At 36.6% G+C, this 23,553-nt stretch overlaps 1 protein-coding gene across 2 annotated transcripts in view; it reads left to right on the top strand.

The window, feature by feature from the left end:
- Nucleotides 1-23,553, top strand: part of LOC141439328 (fibroblast growth factor receptor homolog 1-like) — a 97,058-nt gene that overhangs the window by 1,139 nt on the left and 72,366 nt on the right. The gene's annotated exons all lie outside the window — the stretch shown is intronic.

The raw sequence follows: 23,553 nt of genomic DNA, 5'->3' as shown, positions 1-23,553 counted from the left end.
CGTTTCCGGTTTCCGCTCTTCTTGGCGGGAAAACTGAATTAAGCCTTTTTACGAGTATTAATAAGAACTGTCGAAACACATCCTTTGCGTTTTATCTTTTTCAAACCGGATGGAAGCATTAATCACGGCAGTCGCAACGTTTATTAATATTTTTTACATATTCAATTAAAATATTTGTCTGATTTTGATGTAGTTTATTTATAATTAGTTTTCTCGCGGTTTTATCCGCATGGAACAATAAAAGATATGCTATATAGCTTTCTATTAGTGAAAACAAGATGGAGGGAGTACCTGGTCAAAGCCGCGGGTTCATGGTGGAAGCAGACGCTTCCAAATGAAGCAACTGGAAGTCTATGGGGGTGGCCTATGTCCAACCGTGGACGTCCTACGACTGATATGATGATGATGATGATTAGTGAAAAAAAATGTTCAACTGTTAAACTCCTAAAACAAATACAGACAAACCAAGTCTAAATGTTTTACAAAGATGACTTTAGTCAAAATGTAGAGAGAGTACTTTATTTTTTTAGCTCTTTGTTTTTTTTTTAGCTTTTTCTGTTTCTAAGTTCTGGATATTTCAAACTGACCGTTGTTTAGTCTAAAACAAAACGCAGTCAAAATCTTGAAATGTACATTTGAAAATATGTTGTTAATAGTTTCTTTTTTCGAATTCTGAATGGTCATGACCCATCTGCAACAAAAACATGGCATAGTGGCATTGACACATTTAAACAATTAAAGTAACATCTCAATAGGCTTGCCAAGGCCTGAGCGGGACTCAAACCCGAGCCCTTAGCATTCGCGTCGCGTCCGAACACGTGACAATGTGTTTTTGTTGCTAGACGAACAGTGCCAACTGTAGAGACTCTATAATATTATTTTTAGTTTTTGGAGAAAATGATTGGTTTGATTACTTATTTAGATATGTTCTCGGTAAAAAAAAGTTTTTATGCTGGCTGTGCTGTTTGTATACTGTACTTGAATGGTCATCCAAACTACATTTTCATAATAAATTTTAAATTAAATCAGTCCGATCACTAGAAGTGCTCAGAATAACGTAATTGGATAAGTAGTTTAGTTAGGTTTTAATTAAATTTCTGTGACAGGTTAGTTGGCGCTAGAATCATGGGGTTCGTTTGTCAATTTTGACATTTGTATCACGTTAGTGATTGGTTAACTAAATGAGTCAATCACAAGTTGAATGTAACATCAAACGGACTACTCGATACTAACGCCATCTAGCGATATTTTGCCTGTCCAGGAACCCTCATTTAACTTTCCAGAAAAGTTGTGTTAGGTATTTCTATACTAAAACTCAGTCATAATCATAAAAAATTTGGATAGGCAATATGAGTAGCTTAAATCAAGCATTGAAATGACAGCCGTGTAGGTGGACAGTGAAATACAAGAGTAGAGTGCAAATATAAATACAAATATCTTAACACTATTTGGCCGTCAAAGCATCTCTGCGGGGTTCCAAAAGCTGATACATTCGAAGAGATATTTTAAATACGCTTTTGAATCAACTATCATTCCTACTTTTTAATATGACTTTTCATAAATGAGAAAGTTTATGAAAATATTTATGTTTGAATATGTGGGTGTTTGAATATTTGAGTGTTTGTTAGTTAATCTTGCAAATTAACAGCTGAATTGTTTATATTAGATGAAACATGGCGACAGAATACTTAATATTCTAGTTATGCGTTCCCGAGGGATATTTAAGCTTTAAACAAGAATAGAGGGCGCTGTCAGGAACGTTGAAGTCCTTTTGGTTTTCAAGATGACATGTCGACTTGGCCTGCAAACTATAGATGGCGTAGTCAAAGGAAACGTTGTGATTTAAAAATGTTACCGTAACCTTTTTTTAGGGCCAAACTCCAATATAGTAATTGTTTTTTGTGAAGGCGTTTCTAACGCAGGCAAAGCCGTGGGTTAAAGCTAGTCCTATTAGTATTTCATTAATAATACTCTGTCTACTTGATAATATAATAAGGTACCTAGTTAAATTTTCTTTGTTTGTTGGTAGCTACGTAGGGAGGGATTAATCCATGAAACCATTGATTAACGCTACCATAGAGCTAAACACTATCCTATCCCTAACTACGAATTCGAAACTAATAATTCCGAAACGTAAATCAATCAAATCAGCACACACCCACCCACTGCTGAGTAAAGGTCTCTTCATTTTCTCGCCACTTTGCCCGGTTCTGTGCTAGTCTCAACCACAGTTTACCAACCGATTGCCAGACTGCCGAGACATATGTATATGGAATTGTTGGCAAGCTGGTAATTTAACTGATGTAACAGGAAAACAAGTCTTCATTGCAAAAGCAAACATGCCCGTAAAAGAATGTAATTAACAAGTACATATTTAATATTCTGAGCGTAAAGTATGTTCATAAATAATTACCACCATGCAATCAGTTAGAATTGATTTAAATAATGTTCAAGTGCTTTAATGTATTTACTTTGGTGTCAACGCCGTTAGAATTGTACTTTGCCTTTACTTAAAATCACGTTGACTTTATCTTTACGACTAAACCACAGCGTAATAATAAAAATTAGTGAAGAAACTTAAAGACAGGACAATCCAAACGTAATTCGCAAGTAGCATGTTATTTTGTCCTTTATGATAGACAGCTGTGAAGCAGAGTCAGGTCACCGTCAATTAGATTATCAAAAAATGTTCGGCCATATATATATTTTTTGCTAACTAAACAAATATTTACAAAGATAAAACGGATCAAAGTTCGGGGGTGGGGGTCCGTGACGTCACATGAGACTTTAATGGGCTATATCATCATATTTTTTTATTTAATTGACAAGATTAAAAATACGTTACGAGTATCAAAACGTGACTAGTACCTATATTAATCCTGCTTAGTTAGGTAAGTCTTTGTTCCTTTAATGCTACAATCTTGCTGTTTTCAAATCAAGGATGAATGCATCTAATAAAAAAATTGTTTCATGCTATACCCAATTGGCGGCACGACGAGACAAAGGAATGTGCCCATTATTAGAAACTATTATTACGCTATGATAAAAGAAATTGTTGAACTCATGCTCAATATTTAATCTTGTTATCAAAGGCAAGCAGAATTATTGCTCATCAAGTGTAACAGTCACAGATAAGTATCGTAAATAGATGTTGCAATTTTAATGTCAAGTGCACTTGTGATATCTGATAAAAAATATGTTTATCTCTCTTTAGTTAAGAACGGAAATGGTGATGAAAGGCTAGCTACTTTTGAAGTTAGTTATGCATTGAAAACGACCATGTACCAATTAGTTTGGATGCTACTTCCTACTAATATTATAAATGCGAAAGTTTGTTAGTCTGTTTGTTTGTTTGTTACTTCATCGCTTCTAAACCACTGAACCGATTTAAATGAAATTCGGTATACAGATAGTTTTAATCACGGAGAAGAACATAAAAAAACTTTTTATCCCGAAAAAATTGCATAGTTCCCGCGGGTTAGCGATAAACGAATTTTGCGCGGACGGAGTCGCGGGTAACGGCTAGTATAAAATAAAATTTCAATAAAAGTTCAATTATTATTTTTCATATACGCACGGTTGAAAAGCTCGACTTTTTAATCTATTAAGCCGCATTTATAATTATCTGATTATCTGGCATGTATTGTTGTGTCGTAGGTAATGCGTTAGAACGGTATTGGTTGCATATAAAACTAATTTAAGGTAAATGAGAGCCAAAATGCAACACCGATACACACATCGGTCACAAAGTAATTATTTAAAAAAATATTATGTATCCATAAACCATTTTTTGCTGGCAGATATCCCATCCTAATAACTTCTCCTTTGTAAGCGTAATATTTTTTTGCAAATTATGTTCATTACTTAATTTTTCAAGTATATTTTATTGACATACATCTACTCCATTGTTATTTGAAGCGCTCTGTTCTATTCCGCTACCTCGAAACGTGTGCCTCGCACGTGGGCTTCTATGTTAGAAACAAACAGATAAACTATTCAGTGTTTTACAAACTTAACGTGTTAGAAACTGCCACCCCTTGGTGACATTCTCATAGTCATCATCATCATTATCATCATCATCATCATTAAATAAATAAATAAATAAATAAATATCACGGGACAATTCACACCAATTGATCTAGTCCCAAAGTAAGCTTAGCAAAGCTTGTGTTATGGGTACTAAGCAACGGATAAATGTAATTATATAGATAGATACATACTTAAATACATAGTAAACACCCAAGACCTGAGAACAAACATTCGTATTTTTCATACAAATATCTGCCCCGACACGGGAATCGAACCCGGGACCTCAAGCTTCGTAGTCAGGTTCTCTAACCACTAGGCCATCTGGTCGTCTAAATCGTCATCATTATCATCATCATCGTCACCATAATCATTTTCATAATTATTCGTCATCATCACCATCATCTTAAACCTGTGTAGGTACGCTTAATTGCTGAGCATAAACAGGTCTCTCAGAATGAGGTCTATAGTTCTCTCGCGGTCCAGGGCAAATTCAGAACTTAACAGTGAAATATCTATACTTTTAAAAAACCGGTACCTCAAGTGAACTTTATGAACATTATTTTAAGAGTTAATATTGTTGACGTTATTGATTTGAGATACGATGTTTTTTCTAAAAATAAGTGATGATACTCTACATGTATTAATTTTCCTTCCTTATTCAACTATTTAAGACCCACTACGTCACGTGCCACACTTTGAGAAGCACTCAACTGTTTCCCAAAACGACACCTCGCGACTTCCAAAGCTTGTCGCTCTCTTCCCGCTTATAGCCTTTTTCTCAAGCGTGACTGAGACGGCGAATCAAGTCCCTGTATCGACATTCTGTATAATTGTAATCCACCGCACATATGTCAGTAATTAACATGTAATCAAGACTTATTGTCAGTCAACAAGGTAGTTCGCACAATCGTAGAGGAAATAATTAATGATGGAAAAAAATGATAAATTTCATTTTATTTCTGACTACATTACATATACCTAAAGTTATGTTGGAGCTGAGCTTTCTGGGTATTCTTAGGGGCTGTTTCACCATCCATTGATTATTGTTAACTGACGGTTAAATGTGATGCCGTCTCCGTCTATTCGAAAAAAAAAAACAAATAGAGACGGTATCACATTTAACCGTCAGTTTACACTTATCAATGGATGGTGAAACAGCCCCTTAAAGTCTCTACCCGTAACACCGGATCATGCCATGACCGTAATGTAATGAGTACTCGATACGACGGCGTAAATTATTTGTAGAGGCTGTACAATTCTCCATACAAATAATTTACGCCGTCGCTATCGAGTACGGTCACTGTAAACTCATGGTAGTGGTACTGTACAATTCTCCATACAAATAATTTACGCCGTCGCTATCGAGTACGGTCACTGTAAACTCATGGTAGTGGTACTGTACAATTCTCCATACAAATAATTTACGCCGTCGCTATCGAGTACGGTCACTGTAAACTCATGGTAGTGGTACTGTACAATTCTCCATACAAATAATTTACGCCGTCGCTATCGAGTACGGTCACTGTAAACTCATGGTAGTGGTACACACACTACACGGGACGGCGACTTTAGTTAGGAAACATTTTTAATAGCAAGTATGTATATATTTTTCCTGACACATTGCTATTACGGTCATTCAAAGTACTATACGTATACCTTTACTTGCCCGAATTCCACTTGCCATACCAACGTTTGCCATAAAATATATATAACCGTGCTGTTTTCAGGATTTTTTAAAATGTCATCTTATTATAGAATGCAGTAGGTTAGATTAGGTTAGTTTCATATCAACACTGAAGACAATACTATTTCGGAAATAAATTACTTTATGGCAAATTAAAATTATGGAAAACGATACATTATGGCATATGAAATTCGGGCAAACGATAGAGAACCTCATCTATAAAAACGGTGTAATGGGTAGACCTATAAATTTTTAAATATTTGCCCTAATCAGGAATCGACCCGCCTCAAGGTCGTTCGATTTGATGATAAAAACACAGCCTGCACACAATTTTTATCATAAGAGTAAATTATGCATTACACAAACCATAATTTAATTACGTAAGTCATAAAACAGTATTAATACATATTAATGACTGACGTGGCGGTTTTTAAGAAAAGTCGTTAACTCAAAGCTTATTATAAAGACTGTTGCCAAACCGCAGCTCGCTGGCTGATTGACTCACTAAGTAAATTGATCTGTTTTACATTGTTTATGAGCTTATAAATTTAAGTTTGTTTATTGGCACGATAGAATCCGGAATACGGAAATTCGTTGAAGAACTAAAGTCACCGACATAGAGAACAACCGTAAACTGCTTCAACTTTGCCCTCTGACTCCAACAATGCCTGATTCGATTTAAAGTCGATAACTTAGCACTCTTATGGGTTTTAAACTTTCATCTACACGGGAATTATTATTACGGGGGGGTCAAAGTTTAAAAACCTAGAAGGGTGCTAGTCATCGACTCTAAATCGAATCAGGCAATGTTGGGGTCAGAGGGCAAAGTTGAAGCAGTTTACGGAATATGCAAGTTGAAGCAATGGGCGGGCCACATCGTTCGAAGAACAGATAACCGTTGGGGGCGAAAAGTCCTCAAGTGGCGACCACGAACCGGAAGACGAAGCGTTGGCACGCCTCCCTCCAGGTGGATTGACGACATTGTGAGAGTTACGGGAAACCGGTGGATGCAAGTGGCGAGTTGTCGTTCATTGTGGCGTTCTGAGGGGGGAGGCCTTTATCCAGCAGTGGACGTCTTCCGGCTGATGATGAAGATGAATTTAAACCGTGGTGGCCCAGTGGTTTGACCTATGGCCTCTCAAGCAGAGGGTCGTGGGTCCAAATCCTATCAGTCTATCAGTCTCTCAAAGGGCCGGCAACGCACCTGTGATACCCCTCGTGTTGACAGGTGTCCGTGGGCGGCGGTGATTGCTTTCCATCAGGTGACCCGCATGATCGTTTGCTCCCTCTTATATAAAAAAACCGGGCTCACACGTGAGTTTTTCAAAATTTATGTGCGGAATTCTTGTGGAAAACGTGAGGAAATCTTCGTTGGAAATGCGATGTGATTCAATAGTGTGTGAAGTTCCCAATTCGCATTGAACCCGTGTAGGAACGTTTGAGAGGCCTTTGCTCAGCAGTGGGATGTATATAGGCTTGAATTAGGTTAAATTACAAACACGCTAAAAAAAGATTTGCTAACAGTAACAAAAAAAAAATTTGCTTCATAAACAGTAGAGTTTATAAACTTGTGAGGAAAAAATTTGATCAAAAACATCTGAACACGCTTCTACGCCGTTGACAATAGAGTCGATTTCAGATAATTTTGATCAAATTTTTGCTCAGAAGTTTACGAACTCGACTGTACTGCAACATAACTTGAGTGACTACAACACTAAGACCTACTAGTAGCTAAAAATAGGTGATGTCTTACAAAACCAGTTTTGCAGTATTAGCATTACTTCGGTTCCTAATTAGTATATTTTGGCTAAATGTCAAGCAAGCTATCTAGTACAGCTATTTTTTTTTCAGCGCAGTGGGAAATTACGGCCCAAGTCCTCTAATTCTGAGAGGAGGCCTGTGTCATGCAGTAGGACGTGTATAGGCTAGGATGATGATTACTCATTTCAGTAAAACACATTGCCTTTTAATATTCTAAATTTACAATATTTCGTATTCCATTTCCGTCTAATTTCCTTCCGGGAAAGTGAGCGGCAGTAGATCGGAAAATAGATCGATTTGTACATACAACTCTACGGACGCCAGTGCCGTTTCACGGAACCGCCTACGCGTTGAATCACTGTTGCCACGGAAAACTACGAATATACTGTAATCCACTTTTTATTAAGCTGATCCCGAGATTATGAACAACAGAAACACACTTTATTTCAGTCTGTTTAACGTTTCATGACTCGAGCAACCGCTGCTATTTATGAAAGAAAAAGTATAAATAAATTACTACCCGCTTATTAGCCAAAACACGTAAACAACTCAAAAGTCAATCATCCAAACAAACACTCATTAACAGAAAAAGAAAAAGCGTTCCGTTTTTGAACGATCAAACGCGTTCGAGGCGAAGCGCATTCCAATTTTGAATACCGATTTTAATTTAGTTCTCTTTTCATTGTCACATGCGTTCTATTTTCGTGTCGGAATTCTATGCGGCCAGTACCATTGCCCTTTGCGTGTGCAACGGTTATTGCTTATTGATAAAATAACGATAGTTTTAACTAACCGTTATTTATAGCTTTTTTTATTAATGACGAAGATGTTTTCACATATTGATTTATGTGTGACGTCAATAACGTTATTTTTGTCATGCATAAACCGTAACTAGAAAACATTGAAAAACTGATTTCTAACATTATTATTTTTGTTTTAGACCGTAACTAGAAAAAATTTAAGTATATACTTTTTTTTAACAACATTAAAAACGATTACTATCTAAGTACTTGACAAGAGCCATACCTAATTGTAATATTATTTTCTGATGTTAGTATTATTATTGTCACATATGCGAACTATCAAGTTAAACATACTTAAATAAATTTTATGGCTTTTGAATTAATAATTTGCATGCAATTATAAATATTATGATCACTTCATATCCTCCGACAACTCCCACTTTTCCAGTTGATTCGATAATATCCGCCTCTAATATAAGTTCAATGAATTTCCTTGAATTCTAATGAATCTCCAAATGGGACTTATTTATATGGGAAGCGACATTACATTTTATGCCGTCACGTAACGCGTTGAATATTAACGATGGTTATTTTTAACGATTGTAAGTTACGTTGTAAATTATAAAAGATCTGTATTTGCCGCGGATATCAAGACATCTCTGTCGCACTAAGTTACTTACTTTCTGTTAAAGAGAGATAGTGGCGTGCGCGTGCGCATTAAACGCTAGTATTCACAAAGGATATTTCTATGCATTTCCTTCACAGAACTACTGTATTATGATCTATGACCTCATCACCATAAAGCTTATACTCTGTAGCCAACCTGTTTACGTCCTCCTGCTGGGCATAGGTCTCGTCTCAGATTTAGAGGACTTGGACTTCACTTTCCAAGTCAGTCGATGTGCATTGAGAACTTCACACACTTTATTGTATTACTTTGCAGGTTCTTGCCTTCTTCACAATGATTTCCTTAAACGAAAAGGCCATGGTGCATTTTAAGACTAATTTCTCACATACATTCCAAAAAACTATGCCGTGTAAGTCCGGGTTTGAACCCACGACCTAGGCTTTATTCGTATTATTAATGAATTCAATTTTCTATAACTACAATTAAAACAACGCTGGGGTGTTTTTAACGTGTCAGCATTATACTGAGCCATTTATATTATCCTTATGCAAAGTAATATTATGAGATATTATGTCTTTCTGCGCAGCAACTATTCGAATATATGTATAAATATTATTCTCATCGATATTATTTGATTTTAATATTCTGCTTTACAAAGTTATGAGAAATGATAGTATGAGAAAAAATATATGCGAAAAGTAATCCGGTGATATGATGATTCTGCTCAAGGTTGTTATGAGAAACGAAATTATGACATTCGATTTTATGCAACATATTTGTGAACCAGGTAGAGTCATTCACGATGACGCGTGCCGTGGTTCTTATTACAACGGCATTAATGTCTAATTTTGACAAAATTACGCGACTTCGTGGATGGCACTAGGTATATGTACATAAGTATATAACTTTTTATTAAAATTGTTCATTCTCGCACAAACAGACAGTATGTTGAAAATTATCGATTGCTGTGTACTAAAGTCAAAGTCAAAGTCAAAATATCTTTATTCAATTTAGGATATAACAAGCACTTATGAATGTCAAAAAAAATCTACCACCGGTTCGGAAAAACCTCTGCTGAGAAGAATCCGGCAAGAAATTCAACGAGGCACTGACTACTATGAAGCCACGGATTGACCAATTGATTAATAAGTCCAGCTCTAAAGCCTCATTCACATTTATCTGTCCTGTTGTGTGGTGTTGTGTCGTGACGCAACAGAACGGTATCGGTTTCATACATTTTATATGGTTGCGTTCACATTTATATCATGCAGTGTGTTGTGACGGCTTATGTTGTGTAACATCACAAGCTATAGAGAGAAAGAGAGAGAGACAGAAAGTATCACAGCACAACACGACAGATAAATGTGAATGTCACTGGCTACATACATAGCTGATAAACACATTATCCTCCTTTGCGTAAAAATAAACACACTCGGCCCCTAGGGTGCGTAGTATTAGTGAGGCGTACCTATAGTTTAAAAGGTTGGGAATCCCTGGTCTAGACTAAACGCTTACTGGTCTAGTCTAGACCAATTGACCGCTCCAACGATATCCGACGCGCTTCCTCATGGCTGAACGAATGAGTGAATGATGTGAATGATAATCGAACCAATTGAACGTGTCTGTATGTGACTGTCTTAAGTGGGTGATGCATTTATGGATTAACGGTTATTTGAATATTTAAGGTGTCAGCGGTTACAGCTAGTGTAAGTAATCGATTGACATTGACAGGCGTGTATATCAATGAACTAATACATTATATAGTGAATGCAATGCAGCCTATCACAAATATATACTCTGAAATTCGAAGTTCGTACTAACTGTCCCTCTCACTCACCCGTCATTATTAGCGTGAGCGGAACGGTACAAAACGAACTTCGAAAATCGCACTCCGTGAAGACCCGTTTTGTTTTGATGCTTTCAAATTCCGCACATTTGTATCTAGTAAGAAGTAATTGTTTTTACTATTCAAAACAATGCACTCCGTCAACCACTTCGTGTCACTTCAACTTAGATAATAACCAAATAATCACCAAAGCATGACTCAAACAAACACTTAACCCGACATCGACAAAAGAATGGTCACCAAAACAGTGAAGTGGTCATAATGGGGTGACCAAACGTCACGAGCTTAAGGCTTGGCCACCAGTACGTATTACTAACGAACGAGTAGGGTATACACAAGGTAAGCTTACTTATACAAAAGTGGGAAATAAAACGAAGAACGTAAAAATAGTTAGTATTTGTCGTAAATACGGAGATAGTACCTACGGATAGAAGTTTGCATTCCATATTATATTTGTAGAAAAAAATATTAAATTTAGGACGGACTTTTTATGGTCTTCGTGTCGTATAACGTCATGTCTCTCTCGAGCTCTTTGTCTAAGTAATAGTTAAAACGTCTATGTCTCCGTTTTTTCTTTAAGATACTTAAAAATTCTTCCACTACTCGGTTAGTAAGTATTACTGCCGATATTAGATACCCAATATAAATATAAACGTCTCTCAATCACATTTTTGTACCACTTACATACAAATATTAAATACTGATACCGCCAATCGCCAGTCTCCCACGTATCAGCAGTGACTAAAAGAATAGCATCTTTGTCCAGTTTTTTTTAGATAGCGACAATTAGATTTATATTATTATTACTTATAGCTTTTTCTCCACACTAGTGGTCCCCAAGGGTAAAAGCCTCCTCCATCTTTTTCCATTTTTCCTTATCCATAGCAATATTCATCCATTCTTTTCCTGCTATTTTTATGAGGTCATCAATCCATCGTTTTCTCTGCCTTCCAACACTTCTTTTTCCTACTGGGCCAGGCCATTTTGTTGTTTGGAGAGTCCATTTTTTGTCTTTATACCTTGCTATATGCCCTGCCCATCTCCATTTCGGTTTCAAGCTATATTGAAGAGCATCTCTTATCTTTGTTTTCTTGCGAATATCTATGTTTTTAGTTTTTTGTATTTTTCTCAGTCTTAAGATGCTTCTTTCCATTGCGTGCTGACCTGCTGACAGAACAAGATTTTGTTCTTTATTTTTTCAGTGTAGGTTTATCCATATTTGGCACCCATAGGTCAAGCTTGGTAGGATGCAGGAATCCATTATTGTTTTTTTCATGTTCATGTTATAGGCGACCATTAGATAGACAAAGCAATTCAATGGTGCGTGTGAAGTTCCCAATCCGCACTGGGCCCGCGTGGGAACTATGGCCCAAGCCCTCTAGTTCTGAGAGGAGACCTGTGCCCAGCAGTGGGACGTATATAAGCTGGGAGATAGACGAACTTTATTCGACATCAAACTCTTATATAATACACAATTTACAGAAATAAATGCATTTGATCACACCCCTACCAGTGACACACGCAATGTGGACCACACTTTAGAAGCGATCGCCGCACTTGCGCATAGTCGTGCTTTTAATGCATTTGACATGAGCATGCAGCACGATGTAATAAAATTAAGGACAGTTTAAATCTCTCGTTAATAGGACTATCCTGGGTTTTATGGGGGAAAGGATTGTCGACGATTTTTATGGGCAAACGCTTGTTTGGTTACTTAATTTCTCGGTGAGTGAGGGCTCAATGTTTGAAGTGTATTAAAATTACATAGACCACCCTAAGGCTGTGTTTCCATCAGAGATGTGCGAGGATGCATTTGTCATGAACTAAGAGAAACGCTTTATTTACCTATTGAAAATACAAACTAACAAAAAAAAAAACAAAAGTAACAAATTCAGTTGAAATAAAAAATACAAAAAGACTCAAAAAAAAACATAGCTTTATTTACCTGTCTCGCTCAGCGCAACTCTAGTAAAAACTTAGACTCTCAATTACCGCGATTTGTCTCTTTGTACATCTCCGCTTGGAGAGTTTTTAGTTGTCACAGTAAACTACTATTTTGCACTCGTAGCTTATCCAGCGTATTTGCACAAATATAGGTCAGTGATTGTCGCCCTTTGCCCCGTACAAAAGGTCCCGAATCAAAACAAAACTTTAACTAATTCAATGATACCAACCGACAAGCGATTGCCTCAAATAACATGAGTGAGACCATTATCTTCGATTGTCCACCGACCATAAACATTAAGACGTACCCACAATTCGGAACAGACATGTCAAAGTATATCAAAGCTAATTTAAGCCTTGTGTCTTGGCTGATAAAATAGAAGTTTGCATGGGCGTATTTTGGTGTAAACGTCATTTTGGGTCCGAATTGCGGATGAGACGCAATAAATTTCAATTAATTCTGTCGACAAGTCACACGGCATTGTCTATGTATGGTTGAGATTTAGCCAACACTTGGCACTTGGGTACTTCTAGTATTGATCTTGGAGGAACTGTCAAAAGGAGGAACTTTCGAACAGGTGAGTCATTATTATTTTCAGTAGATATTTTTATCGATTTCCTTTTCGTCTAAGTAAATGTCAAATACGAACTTCATGTTAATAGTAATGTATAGATTTTGTAGAAATTTAAAATTATCAAAGTATCCTTAATTTTATCAAACCTCTATAACTTCAGCAAAGCTTCGAAAATTACTTATAATTTGTAACATTATTAATCAGTGGCAAACAAAAATTCCGTGGGAATTTCCAGAAATTATATTGTGGTCTTCAAAATAATTTCCCATTTCTGTGTCACAATTCTCATGAGGTTGAGATTTTGCAGATTCCATAGATCTTAGAATTCGGGAAAAAGAGCAACGTGTAGGATTTTTACGATCTTTTCCTTAAATTCAAATTTCATTTGGTTAGATGTAGAATTTAAAAATCAAAAAAAAATTTTATCAAATCATACTCAAAACTTCGAAAATTACTTATATTTGTAGGATTATTAATTAGGCGATAAATTTAATCCAGAAATTATATTGTGGTCTTCATTTTAATTAAATTTGAAACATTTGTGTCGAATTTCATGACTCTACATCCAACGGTTGAGATTTTGAGATTCTATCTAGATCTCGTAGAAATATCGGGATAAAAAACAGCCTATGTGTATATCAGATTTTTAGCTATCTACAAGCCAAATTTCATCCAAATCCGTCCAGCTGTTTTAGCATAAAGAAGTAAAACATACACATGCGTAAAAAAATATACAAATACATACTCAAAAACTCTCGCATTTTATTATATTAGTAGGAATATTAATTAAGCGATAACTTGCTCGTTTGCCATCCAGTCGAATAAAAAAAAAACGCATTCTTAGGGCTCCCATACATAACTGCGGATTTGCATCGCATTGCAAATATCTGCAAGCTCGCACGAATGCACCGCTGTGCCACCGCCAGAACTTCCGATCTGATTCTACCGTTGAAGGTATGGTCACCTGTACCCTTGTGTAAGTTTTCGGTTACAAAATACGTCTCGATCGCGTTCTCGTTAAAATCTCAATTTGTATGGAAACACGAACAGCGCCTCTAGCTGAACGTTTGCGATGGACGTGTTTCCATACAAATTGAGATTTTAACGTGAACGCTATCGAGATGTATTTTGTAACCGAAAACTAACACTGAACCTTGCGATTACCGGCCTAAATCGTATCGCAGCAATTCGCATCGCATCGCATCGCGGTGCTGTGTGAGAGCCCTAAATACTTATAAGGTAAAACCACGAAGGATGGTAATTTTCCTCATTTATTTACTCATTTACATGGAAAAAGTTATTTTATAAACCGTTTAATAATATGGCTTATTCAGCACTCACTTTATCAAAGTTTTAAATTACATTCTAAGTATTGAACGTTAGAGTGTAAATTCGTTTGCAAAGTAGCGAGGGTAGTAAAATGCAGTCATATAAAGGCTTTATAAGCTTTTTGTTTACCATTGTTATGCGACTTGTTTATCGGCGTTTTATGTTTATGTTATGATTATGACACTTGGCAGAAAATGGACAATTGAACGATTACAGGTAGCGGAAAGGCTACTTTGTAACACGTGTAGCGATTTTTTTATACAATAAAAATTAAATATGTATAACTAATATTATAAATGTGAAAGTACCTACATAATGTCTGTCTATCTGTTACCTTTTCACGTTTAAACCGCTGAACCAATTTAAATGCCTATGCAGTTTGGCAGAGGGTTTGGGTGTTCTATACATACTCGTATAAGTATTTCTGTACTTCTTTTGTATTTTATTTGAGTAAGTAAATAAATAATTAAAAAAAAAATTGGTACGAAGATATAGTTTGAGTTATATGATTGATAGTTTTATCTCAGAAAATAACATAGTTCCCACGGTATAGCAATAAACGTTTTTTTCGCAGATAACTATAGCTACGAAACCCACTAATTAAAACGATAGATGATTGTAAAAAAATATCTCAAATAACATTTATTTATTATTATTATTAAATACCGGTCCTAAAAGAACAGAAATAGTGTAATTGCAATGAAAAAACGGACTAGGTAGTGTTATATGAAAAAAAAACACACATAAAATTTTACGAATAAAAACTTATCTTCAGCTTCGAGCCATCATTTGCATATCCATAAATAATAATAAATTATTGACCACTAAATCTTTCCCATCAAATCTTATTAATATTTCTATACCATCTCCACTTCCTCATACGTGTATAGCATCGTCAACTGGCCTACACTTAGTGCGAGAGCCCACTGTTAAACATCTAATGTCATTAGCTCTTCAAGTCGATTTCATAGAGTACGAATTCATCTAATGATTGATAGATTCATGCGTTGCTTTGCAAAGGTCTTATGGGCTACCCTTTTGTCTTTGCCAAGTTTCTTGCGGCGCATTCTTCTTGGCAATGATGGTCTTACCGAAAGCGCTGGTATTTAAAAAAAATAAACGTCATTTTTTAAACTACCCATGCCCATTGCGGTCTATTTACTGAATAAATGATTTGAATTTGAATTTGAATCTTACTACTTCGCTACCACGTTTATTCTTTGTTTGAGAAATTGGAATTTTAATACTATGTAATTTGTCTGACTGCTTTAGTAATGTGATTGATTCTTCTTTATCTGCTTATAGTGCTACTTCAGCATTGAAAGTTCACAGTCAATCATTTAAATCTCGTCCTATCCATAATCATTATATAGCTGTTCTACTGTTTTGAGGCCAGTTCACTCAGTGATATTATGAAGCCTTTTTACGTCCCAACCTTTCGCTTTATTTTGCCTAACATAATAGTTTGTAGATTGATTGAAGTAACAAATTGCAAAGAAACATAAAAACCTTCTAGCGATTTTAAAGCCGTGGTGGGCTAGTGGTTTGTCCTATTGCCTCTCAAGCAGAGGGTCGTGAGTTCAAACTCCGGCTCGCAGCGCTGAGTTTTTCGAAATTCATGTGCGGAGTTACATTTGAAATTTACCACGAGCTTTGCGGTGAAGGAAAACATCGTGAGGAAACCTGCACAAACCTGCGAAGCAATTCAATGGCGCATGTGAAGTTCCCAATCCGCACTGGGCCCGCGTAGGAACTATGGCCAGATTAAAGTGTGCAAACGAAACATAAAATCTCGCAGCAGGCGCTCAGCCTACAGCCAGCACATTTAAGAAAGAGAGGGTCCTACGGCCAATCATCTATATTCGTGGTGGCGGCGGTACATTACCGAACTTCCGGTGCCGATGACTCCGACCGTCTTGTAGTCTTGACGGACCTTTATGATAGAAATGGTGTAGGTATTTACTTAGGTTTCTCTATTGAAAGATAAAGTATGTACAAGCAAAACTGATGGGTAACGAACGATACTATAATTATGAACAATACTAAATAGATGCGAAAATTTGCGAGTGCGTGTTTGTAACTTATTCACATTAAAAAGGCTGGAAGGATTTGAATGAAACTTGGTGTTTTTTTTTTAAATTAAATTATTTACTTCGCATGAACATACGCAGGTGTGAGTAGATTGGCGGTCAGAAAAATGGTGGTCAGAAAAAAATGATTCTCTGGAATAACACAAACGTATGGGTTACTCATCATCACATACGATATTCTTAGGAGAACGGGATTTATGATGCTTAAAGTCTCAAAATGACGTGTATTTTTGAAAATGCCCATTAAAATTTAGTTAAAATTCGGATCTTACATTGAACTCCCAGACCCTGGTTAAAACAAGTGAAACCGCGCGTAAAGACTAGTAAATAATAAAGTTAAAATCAGTTTGAAATACATATTAAGTCAGTCGCTTTTCAATGCAGCCATGTAGCATTGTTTTGAAATGACATAAGCGGCAAACCAGTAGCCAGTCGCGCCACACTGGCGACATCTATCGCCAAACAACACGTTCGAAAGGTCAAAAAGATCACAATGTCACCTCACACGAAGACATACTTCCCTTTCTAATCAGTCCGGGGAGACAAGGACGCACTGAGTAACTTTGTGCTAGTAATTTCTGGTCACTTGTAATGCTCAGACGAGACAAGTGCGGTACAACGACGCCTCTATACACCCCGGGGACAGTTTAATGTTTAACGGAACAAGGAAGCTATGGAGTACCTACTTTACATAATAAATTAGTGCAGTTTTATCACCATATTAGCCGTAGGAAGTCCACTGTTGGACATAGAGCTCCCCTTTAAACCTCCAGTTTACTCGTAAGTTTTGCGAAATCATCATTAATTCTAAGTAATTCATTTCTAAATCTACGCTCGTAATTTGCACTTGTCAGTTGTACTTCGCCATTTTTTACATAAAATTATACTGACAGAAAAACGGCCAGTATTAAATTATCTAAACAGTATGCAACCTCGCTAAAATATTGAGTGGCGTATGCTATATTCGTAACTCTAAGATTGGATACCGTGAAAAAAGGATAAAAAACACAACTTGCTTTAAAATATAGTATACCTAATCAAATGTACTCTCTCGATTGTTGGTTGTGTTGTGTGTAGGTTTTCAGTTATTTAATTAACACCTTGTACTTATAAGTAATATTTTTTTCTACAAGATTAACTACTCTATTCATTACTCTGTTATTTGTAAGTCATAGCTCTTAATGTATGGCGTCTGCGCAGTGACCGTAGCTTCATCTTTGTGTTTGGAAGTTTAAATAAAACAATGTCAAGCTACATGACAAGCTTGTTTTTAAATAGCGGAGAAACAAGGTAAAGTACTGTGTAGTTCACTTAAAGCTGTTCTTTAGAACCTTTTATGCAATGTTCGTGTTATTAAATCTTACAAGTAGGAAGTATCGCTTAGAAGCAAAAAAATATTCATCCCAGCCTATATACGTCCCACTGCTGGGTACAGGCCTCCTCTCAGAATCAGAGGGCATGGGCCGTAGTTCCCACGCGGGCCCAATGCGGATAAATATAATAATAATTATATATTCATGAAAAATACGGTACAATATTATATAAAAAAATACAATCTATTGATAAAATCTACCTACATAATACATATTAAATTAGTAAATTATGAAATTATCATCAAACAACGTTAATTAATTACCTAATTATGTAAAACACAACACTGGCCACATCACATTCCCATAAAAAAAACGAATAAAAAAACAATAAAAGTTCAAATTTCAAAACAAGAACCAATTAGCAATAACCAATCGGAATACCGAGAACAAAAACATTGTAACGGCTATTTTTACGCGCGACCTATTCTGTAAACCATTCGACTTACAAGAAACTATTGTCACGACAAGCTTTAGGAATTCGATATTAACGAGTAGAGAATGCTAATGTAAGGTTGTCGCGTGAAATCGGCTCGTTTGTACGCCGGAGCCGCTGCACTTTACATTTGGAGAGCTGGGGGTTCATTTACATTAATTTATGGCTGTTTGATTAGCTACAGGACTTTGGATTAACCTAACAAGATAAACGAATAAGTTGTAGGTAAAAATAATATGTATTTTCATTGGTTTTACAGACGTACACATACTTGAAATCAATTGGACTAACGACTAACGCAAGCAGGCCAACATGGCTTAGCAAGTTGGTTTCTTTCTTATTTAGTTAGTTACAGGTGACACTAGTAAAAGAGTGTCAAAAAGTTTTAATAATAAACAGACAAACATAACATAACACTGCATAACACTAAGAAGCGTCAAAAAGTACGTTCTAAAATAAATCCCTAAAGTATAACCTTTGAAAAATTCGATAAATAAAAACAAAAGATTTATTTAAGATTTACCGCGATCTAATCTTTTTTGATTAAATTTCATACAAAATATTTTATCGATTTAATTTTCATCATATTGGCAGTAAAACAACGCAGCGCAAAAGAGCGATCCAACTTAAACTAGTTGTTAAACCAAAGACCGAGCGAATACACGACACGAACAAAATGAAACTGATTAAAATGACCCGATACCACTTTTTCTCCTCATTTTGCAGTAAAACACTTCCCGGCGAGGTGTAAACCTGACACCTATTGTCCTCGAGATGTTATCTCACGATTGTCATGCGTTATTCGTGCTCCTGGGCATGTGCGACGAATCGAGAATAGCCCCTTTGGTTCTTAGAACTGGCCTGTTTTCAAAAGTTGGAAGTGTGTTCCGGATTTGTGGGCATTGGGTTCCTTAGCTTTATTATTTGGTGTTAGAATTATTTAGGTTCTAATAATAATTGAGTAATTAATATCATCAAATGGACGGCATGAATAATGTGAACTAATTTTAAGCATTATTGTCTAGGCCACAATAATAGAGCTGTAAAGTGGTATGAATTTAAATTCAGATTTTTTTGTCAGTACAATTGACAGCATAGATACTGTTAATTTCTGAGTAAAGAAAATTGCGTTAAATATTTTTACTATGTTAAAAGCAAAGCTAGATCCCATGCCATCGGACCAACTTGCTAATAAATAAATAAATATCAGGGGACAATACACACCAATTGACCTAGTCCCAAAGTAAGCTTAGCAAAGCTTGTGTTATGGGTACTAAGCAACGGATAAGTAATAATCTGCTAATCTAGTAGAACTTGTCAGAAATATGTCATAACTTTTACGCAAATAATCCAGACTGTATTTATTCGTGTCATGATAATTAACTTGATTAAGCGATTATAGTTGGAACATTTCTAATTAAATCTAGACCTGGGGTTATATCAGTAATCTATACTAAACTGGTTTTAAACTGGAAAGTTTGCGCTTTCGTATTATACAGCAGGTACTAAATACCAAATAATTTATTGAATCAGGCGTTAGGTACTTTGCGGAGGTAATCAATGAACTAAAAGAATGAGCAAAGTTTTTTTTTGGTTCATTTAAATACCAAATAAACAAATATAAATATCTCAGAATCTGATCTGTACCTACCTAAGCTTTTGTTTGTATTGTTTATTCTAACAAGGTTTAAAACTTGAACGCAACTTGGAAGGAAAAAAGGAAATCAGTCTATTTAAACACTGGAGATAGGAAAAATTACTGAAAGGAAATATGTAAATATTCGAATAGTTTTGAAAATGTACTTGCCACACTCGAGGATCGAACTGATTTAAACCCAAAAAATATCACGCTAATTAATTTTATGGCATATTATATCGATAGCGTTAATCATAAGGATTAAATCTCTCTAACAAGCATTGGTAGGTAATAAATGTAAGCCTTATTTAATTTTAATTTAACATAAAAAGAAAAAAATCTAGAAATCTTTTAACGGCCCTTTTTCTTTTCAGTAAAATTTCCTAACTTTAGTATTAAAATAAAAATTAGTTTCCCTTCGGTTGGCGTTAAAATAATCTACCTGTATACAAAGTTCCTAATATAATATTAATTTCGTTCGGCGGTTACGTATTTTGTGATGGTTTGGTTTTTTTTTGCACAATATTGGTTCTGAAGAATAAAAATAACAGCGATCAACTAAGGAACCCTAAAAACGTGTCGATGGCCGTAAAGAATTCTGTGCAGTACGATAGCGGAATGAGTGATTTCGTTGTTGACAAATTGAATTGTTTGTCACACATATCGACGTGTGCTTTTCAAGCCTAGCTTCAGAGGTCTTCCCGTGACCATGAGTGATACATTAAATACCCGAAAACGGTGGCGTTTTGAACGATTTCCCTGTTCATTGCGGGGCCGCAACAAAACAAGATTTAAGCCGCGGCTTCGCCCGCCTGGAATTCGGTTATCGCGCGCATGTTCCCTCGGGAACTGTGTATTTTTCCGGGGATAAAAAGTAGCCTATGGCACTCTCTGGCCCATAAATTATCTCTATACAAACACACACAATTTCACATTTATAATATTAGTATGGATAAGTTTTGGCGATATGATTATTTATTCAAAACGATACCATGCGATTTGAATTTCATCTTGTCAGCCGAAAGACGTCCACTGCTGGACATAGGCCTCCCCCAAGCCTCTCCACTCAGACCGGTCTTGTGCTTTCCGCATCCACCGCGATCCGAAATTACGGCAAAAAAAATTGTGCCAAAAAAGATAGGACCGTCCTTTTCTCATGAAATGGGCAACAGAAAAATAACTCAAAAATATTTATTTGATTCCATTCGTCCATGGAAAACCTCGTGCGGTCGCATAAAATACTTTCAGCCCTGTGAAGTCGGCGATAAAACGCTGCTCCGTTGGGATATCCGTCAGATGTTTATTTCGGTAACCACAGTTTTCTGTTCCAATATAATCCATCATTTTAATGGCCGCTAGGAGGTGGAGAGTGGTTAGATAGGAGATTCATAAGGTTATCTTGGATAAACCATGGTGTGAACGCCTACACTGGGGCTCGGTTTTGTCCGGTAGAAGAATAATAACCAACCTAGAAAAGTTTAATCATCCATCGTCATCATCATCGTCCCAGCCTATATACGTTCCACGGCACGGCCTCCTCTCAGAACTTGAGGGCTTGGGCCGTAGTTCCCACGCGGGCTCAGTCCGGATTGGGAGCTTCACATACACACCATTGATTTCTCCATTGATTTGTGCATATTTTCTCACGATGTTTTCCTTCGCCGTAAAACTCGTGGTAAATATCAAATGTAATTTCACACATGAATATCGAAAAACTCAGAGGTGCGAACCGGGGTTTGAACCCACGATCCTCTGCTTGAGAGGCCATAGACCAAACCTCTAAGCCACCACGGCTTCCAAGAAGAAAGGTTGAATAAATTTCTGTTAAACATTTCATTTTCAATACAAGCACATCTGTATAATATCAAATTTCAAATCAGTACTATACTAATGGAAGTGGGTAAAAATGAACTTAAAAGATTTGAATCAAAAACACCAACAAACGGGGCAAATTAAATAAAAGCTTGTAAAAACCCCCGACATTGTCCAAAGTTAAGAACAACCTCGAAACCTTTAAAAACAATCTCGCATCTCGAAATTTTGCATGTTTAATAAATAGGTACCTAATATGCAATCATACACTGTGTAGGCCCAATAACCCCATAATCCCATAATATAAGGAGTTATTTAACTTAACAAAAACTGCGAGCACAAATTAGTTTCTAACCAAAGGCCTGATCAAAAACATAAATAAACCTAACCATGCAATAGTAAAATAAACGCATACTTTTTGATACTCGTCATTTCATCAAACCTACTAAACTAAACCACAAGCTGACTAATCCCACTAAGTCATAGGTACTAATAATTATAAATGCGAAAGTGTGTGTGTTTGTATGTTTGTCCGTCTTTCACGTCAAAACGGAGCGACGGATCGACGAGATTTTTGGCATAGAGATAGTTTATGGGCCAGAGAGTGACATAAGCTACTTTTTATCCCGGAAAAATGCACAGTTCCCGAGGGAACAGCGCGCGATAACCGAATTCCACGCGGGCGAAGCCGCGGGCAAAAGCTAGTAATATTATAAATGCGAAAGTGTGTGCGTGTTATATGTTTGTCCGTCTTTCACGTCAAAACGGAGCGACGGACGACGTGATTTTTGCCATAGAGATAGTTTATGGGCCAGAGAGTGACATAGGCTACTATTCAACGCCATAAATACCAGTTACCAAGGGAACAGCGCGCGATAACCAAATTCTACGCGGACGAAGCCGCTGCAAAAGCTAGTTCTCTTAATAAAGAAAGCCTGATTGACTCATCGTGGATTAATTAGTCCAGCTAATAATAGACCACCACAACATAGTTTTTACTACGACGGAACCATCCCGACAGACACTGTAACGTAAACAACCAGCTATATATAAAGCTGATACTCGCAGCTAGGAATAATTCGCGAGGATAGGCGTTTTAAGAGCGATGAAAACTGGTTGAAATTTTACAAAAAAACATACAGAAGAAAGTCCTTTTTTGAAGTCGATTTAGATAAAAGAAAGAAAGAAATACATTTATTCACAACACTACAATAGACAGTACTACACAAGACACAACAGTATTATTAAGTATATACGACAGTATAGATAGGTAGTAAGACAGTATGTGTCATTGCGGTTGTGAATCGAACACTGGCTCGGCATGATGCTGAAACGTGAAGAACGCCCCAGCCGATTTTCAGCCAAATGGTTGCCAGATGGTTGGCAGTCCTCTACTGTGCGTTTTTCCAGAAATTTCCTGCCTCACACAGCAAAACTCTGGAATGAACTGTCGCCTGCGGTATTCCCGGACCGATATGACCTTCAAGCCTTCAACAAAAGTGCGCCCTACCTAAAAGGCCGGCAATACACTTGTGACTCTTTTGAAGTTGCAAGTGTCCATGGGCGATGGAAATCGCTTACCATCAGACAAACCATCAGAAAAAATGGGACTGGGCTACATCAAGAATTGCGAAACTGAAGTGGCAGTGGGCGGGGCACATTACTCGCAG

This window comes from Choristoneura fumiferana, chromosome 20, assembly GCF_025370935.1.
Source record: "Choristoneura fumiferana chromosome 20, NRCan_CFum_1, whole genome shotgun sequence".
NCBI classification, from domain to species: Eukaryota; Metazoa; Arthropoda; class Insecta; order Lepidoptera; family Tortricidae; genus Choristoneura; species Choristoneura fumiferana.
Note: the sequence above shows the minus strand (reverse complement) of the source record. Positions and strands in the feature narration are given on the sequence as shown.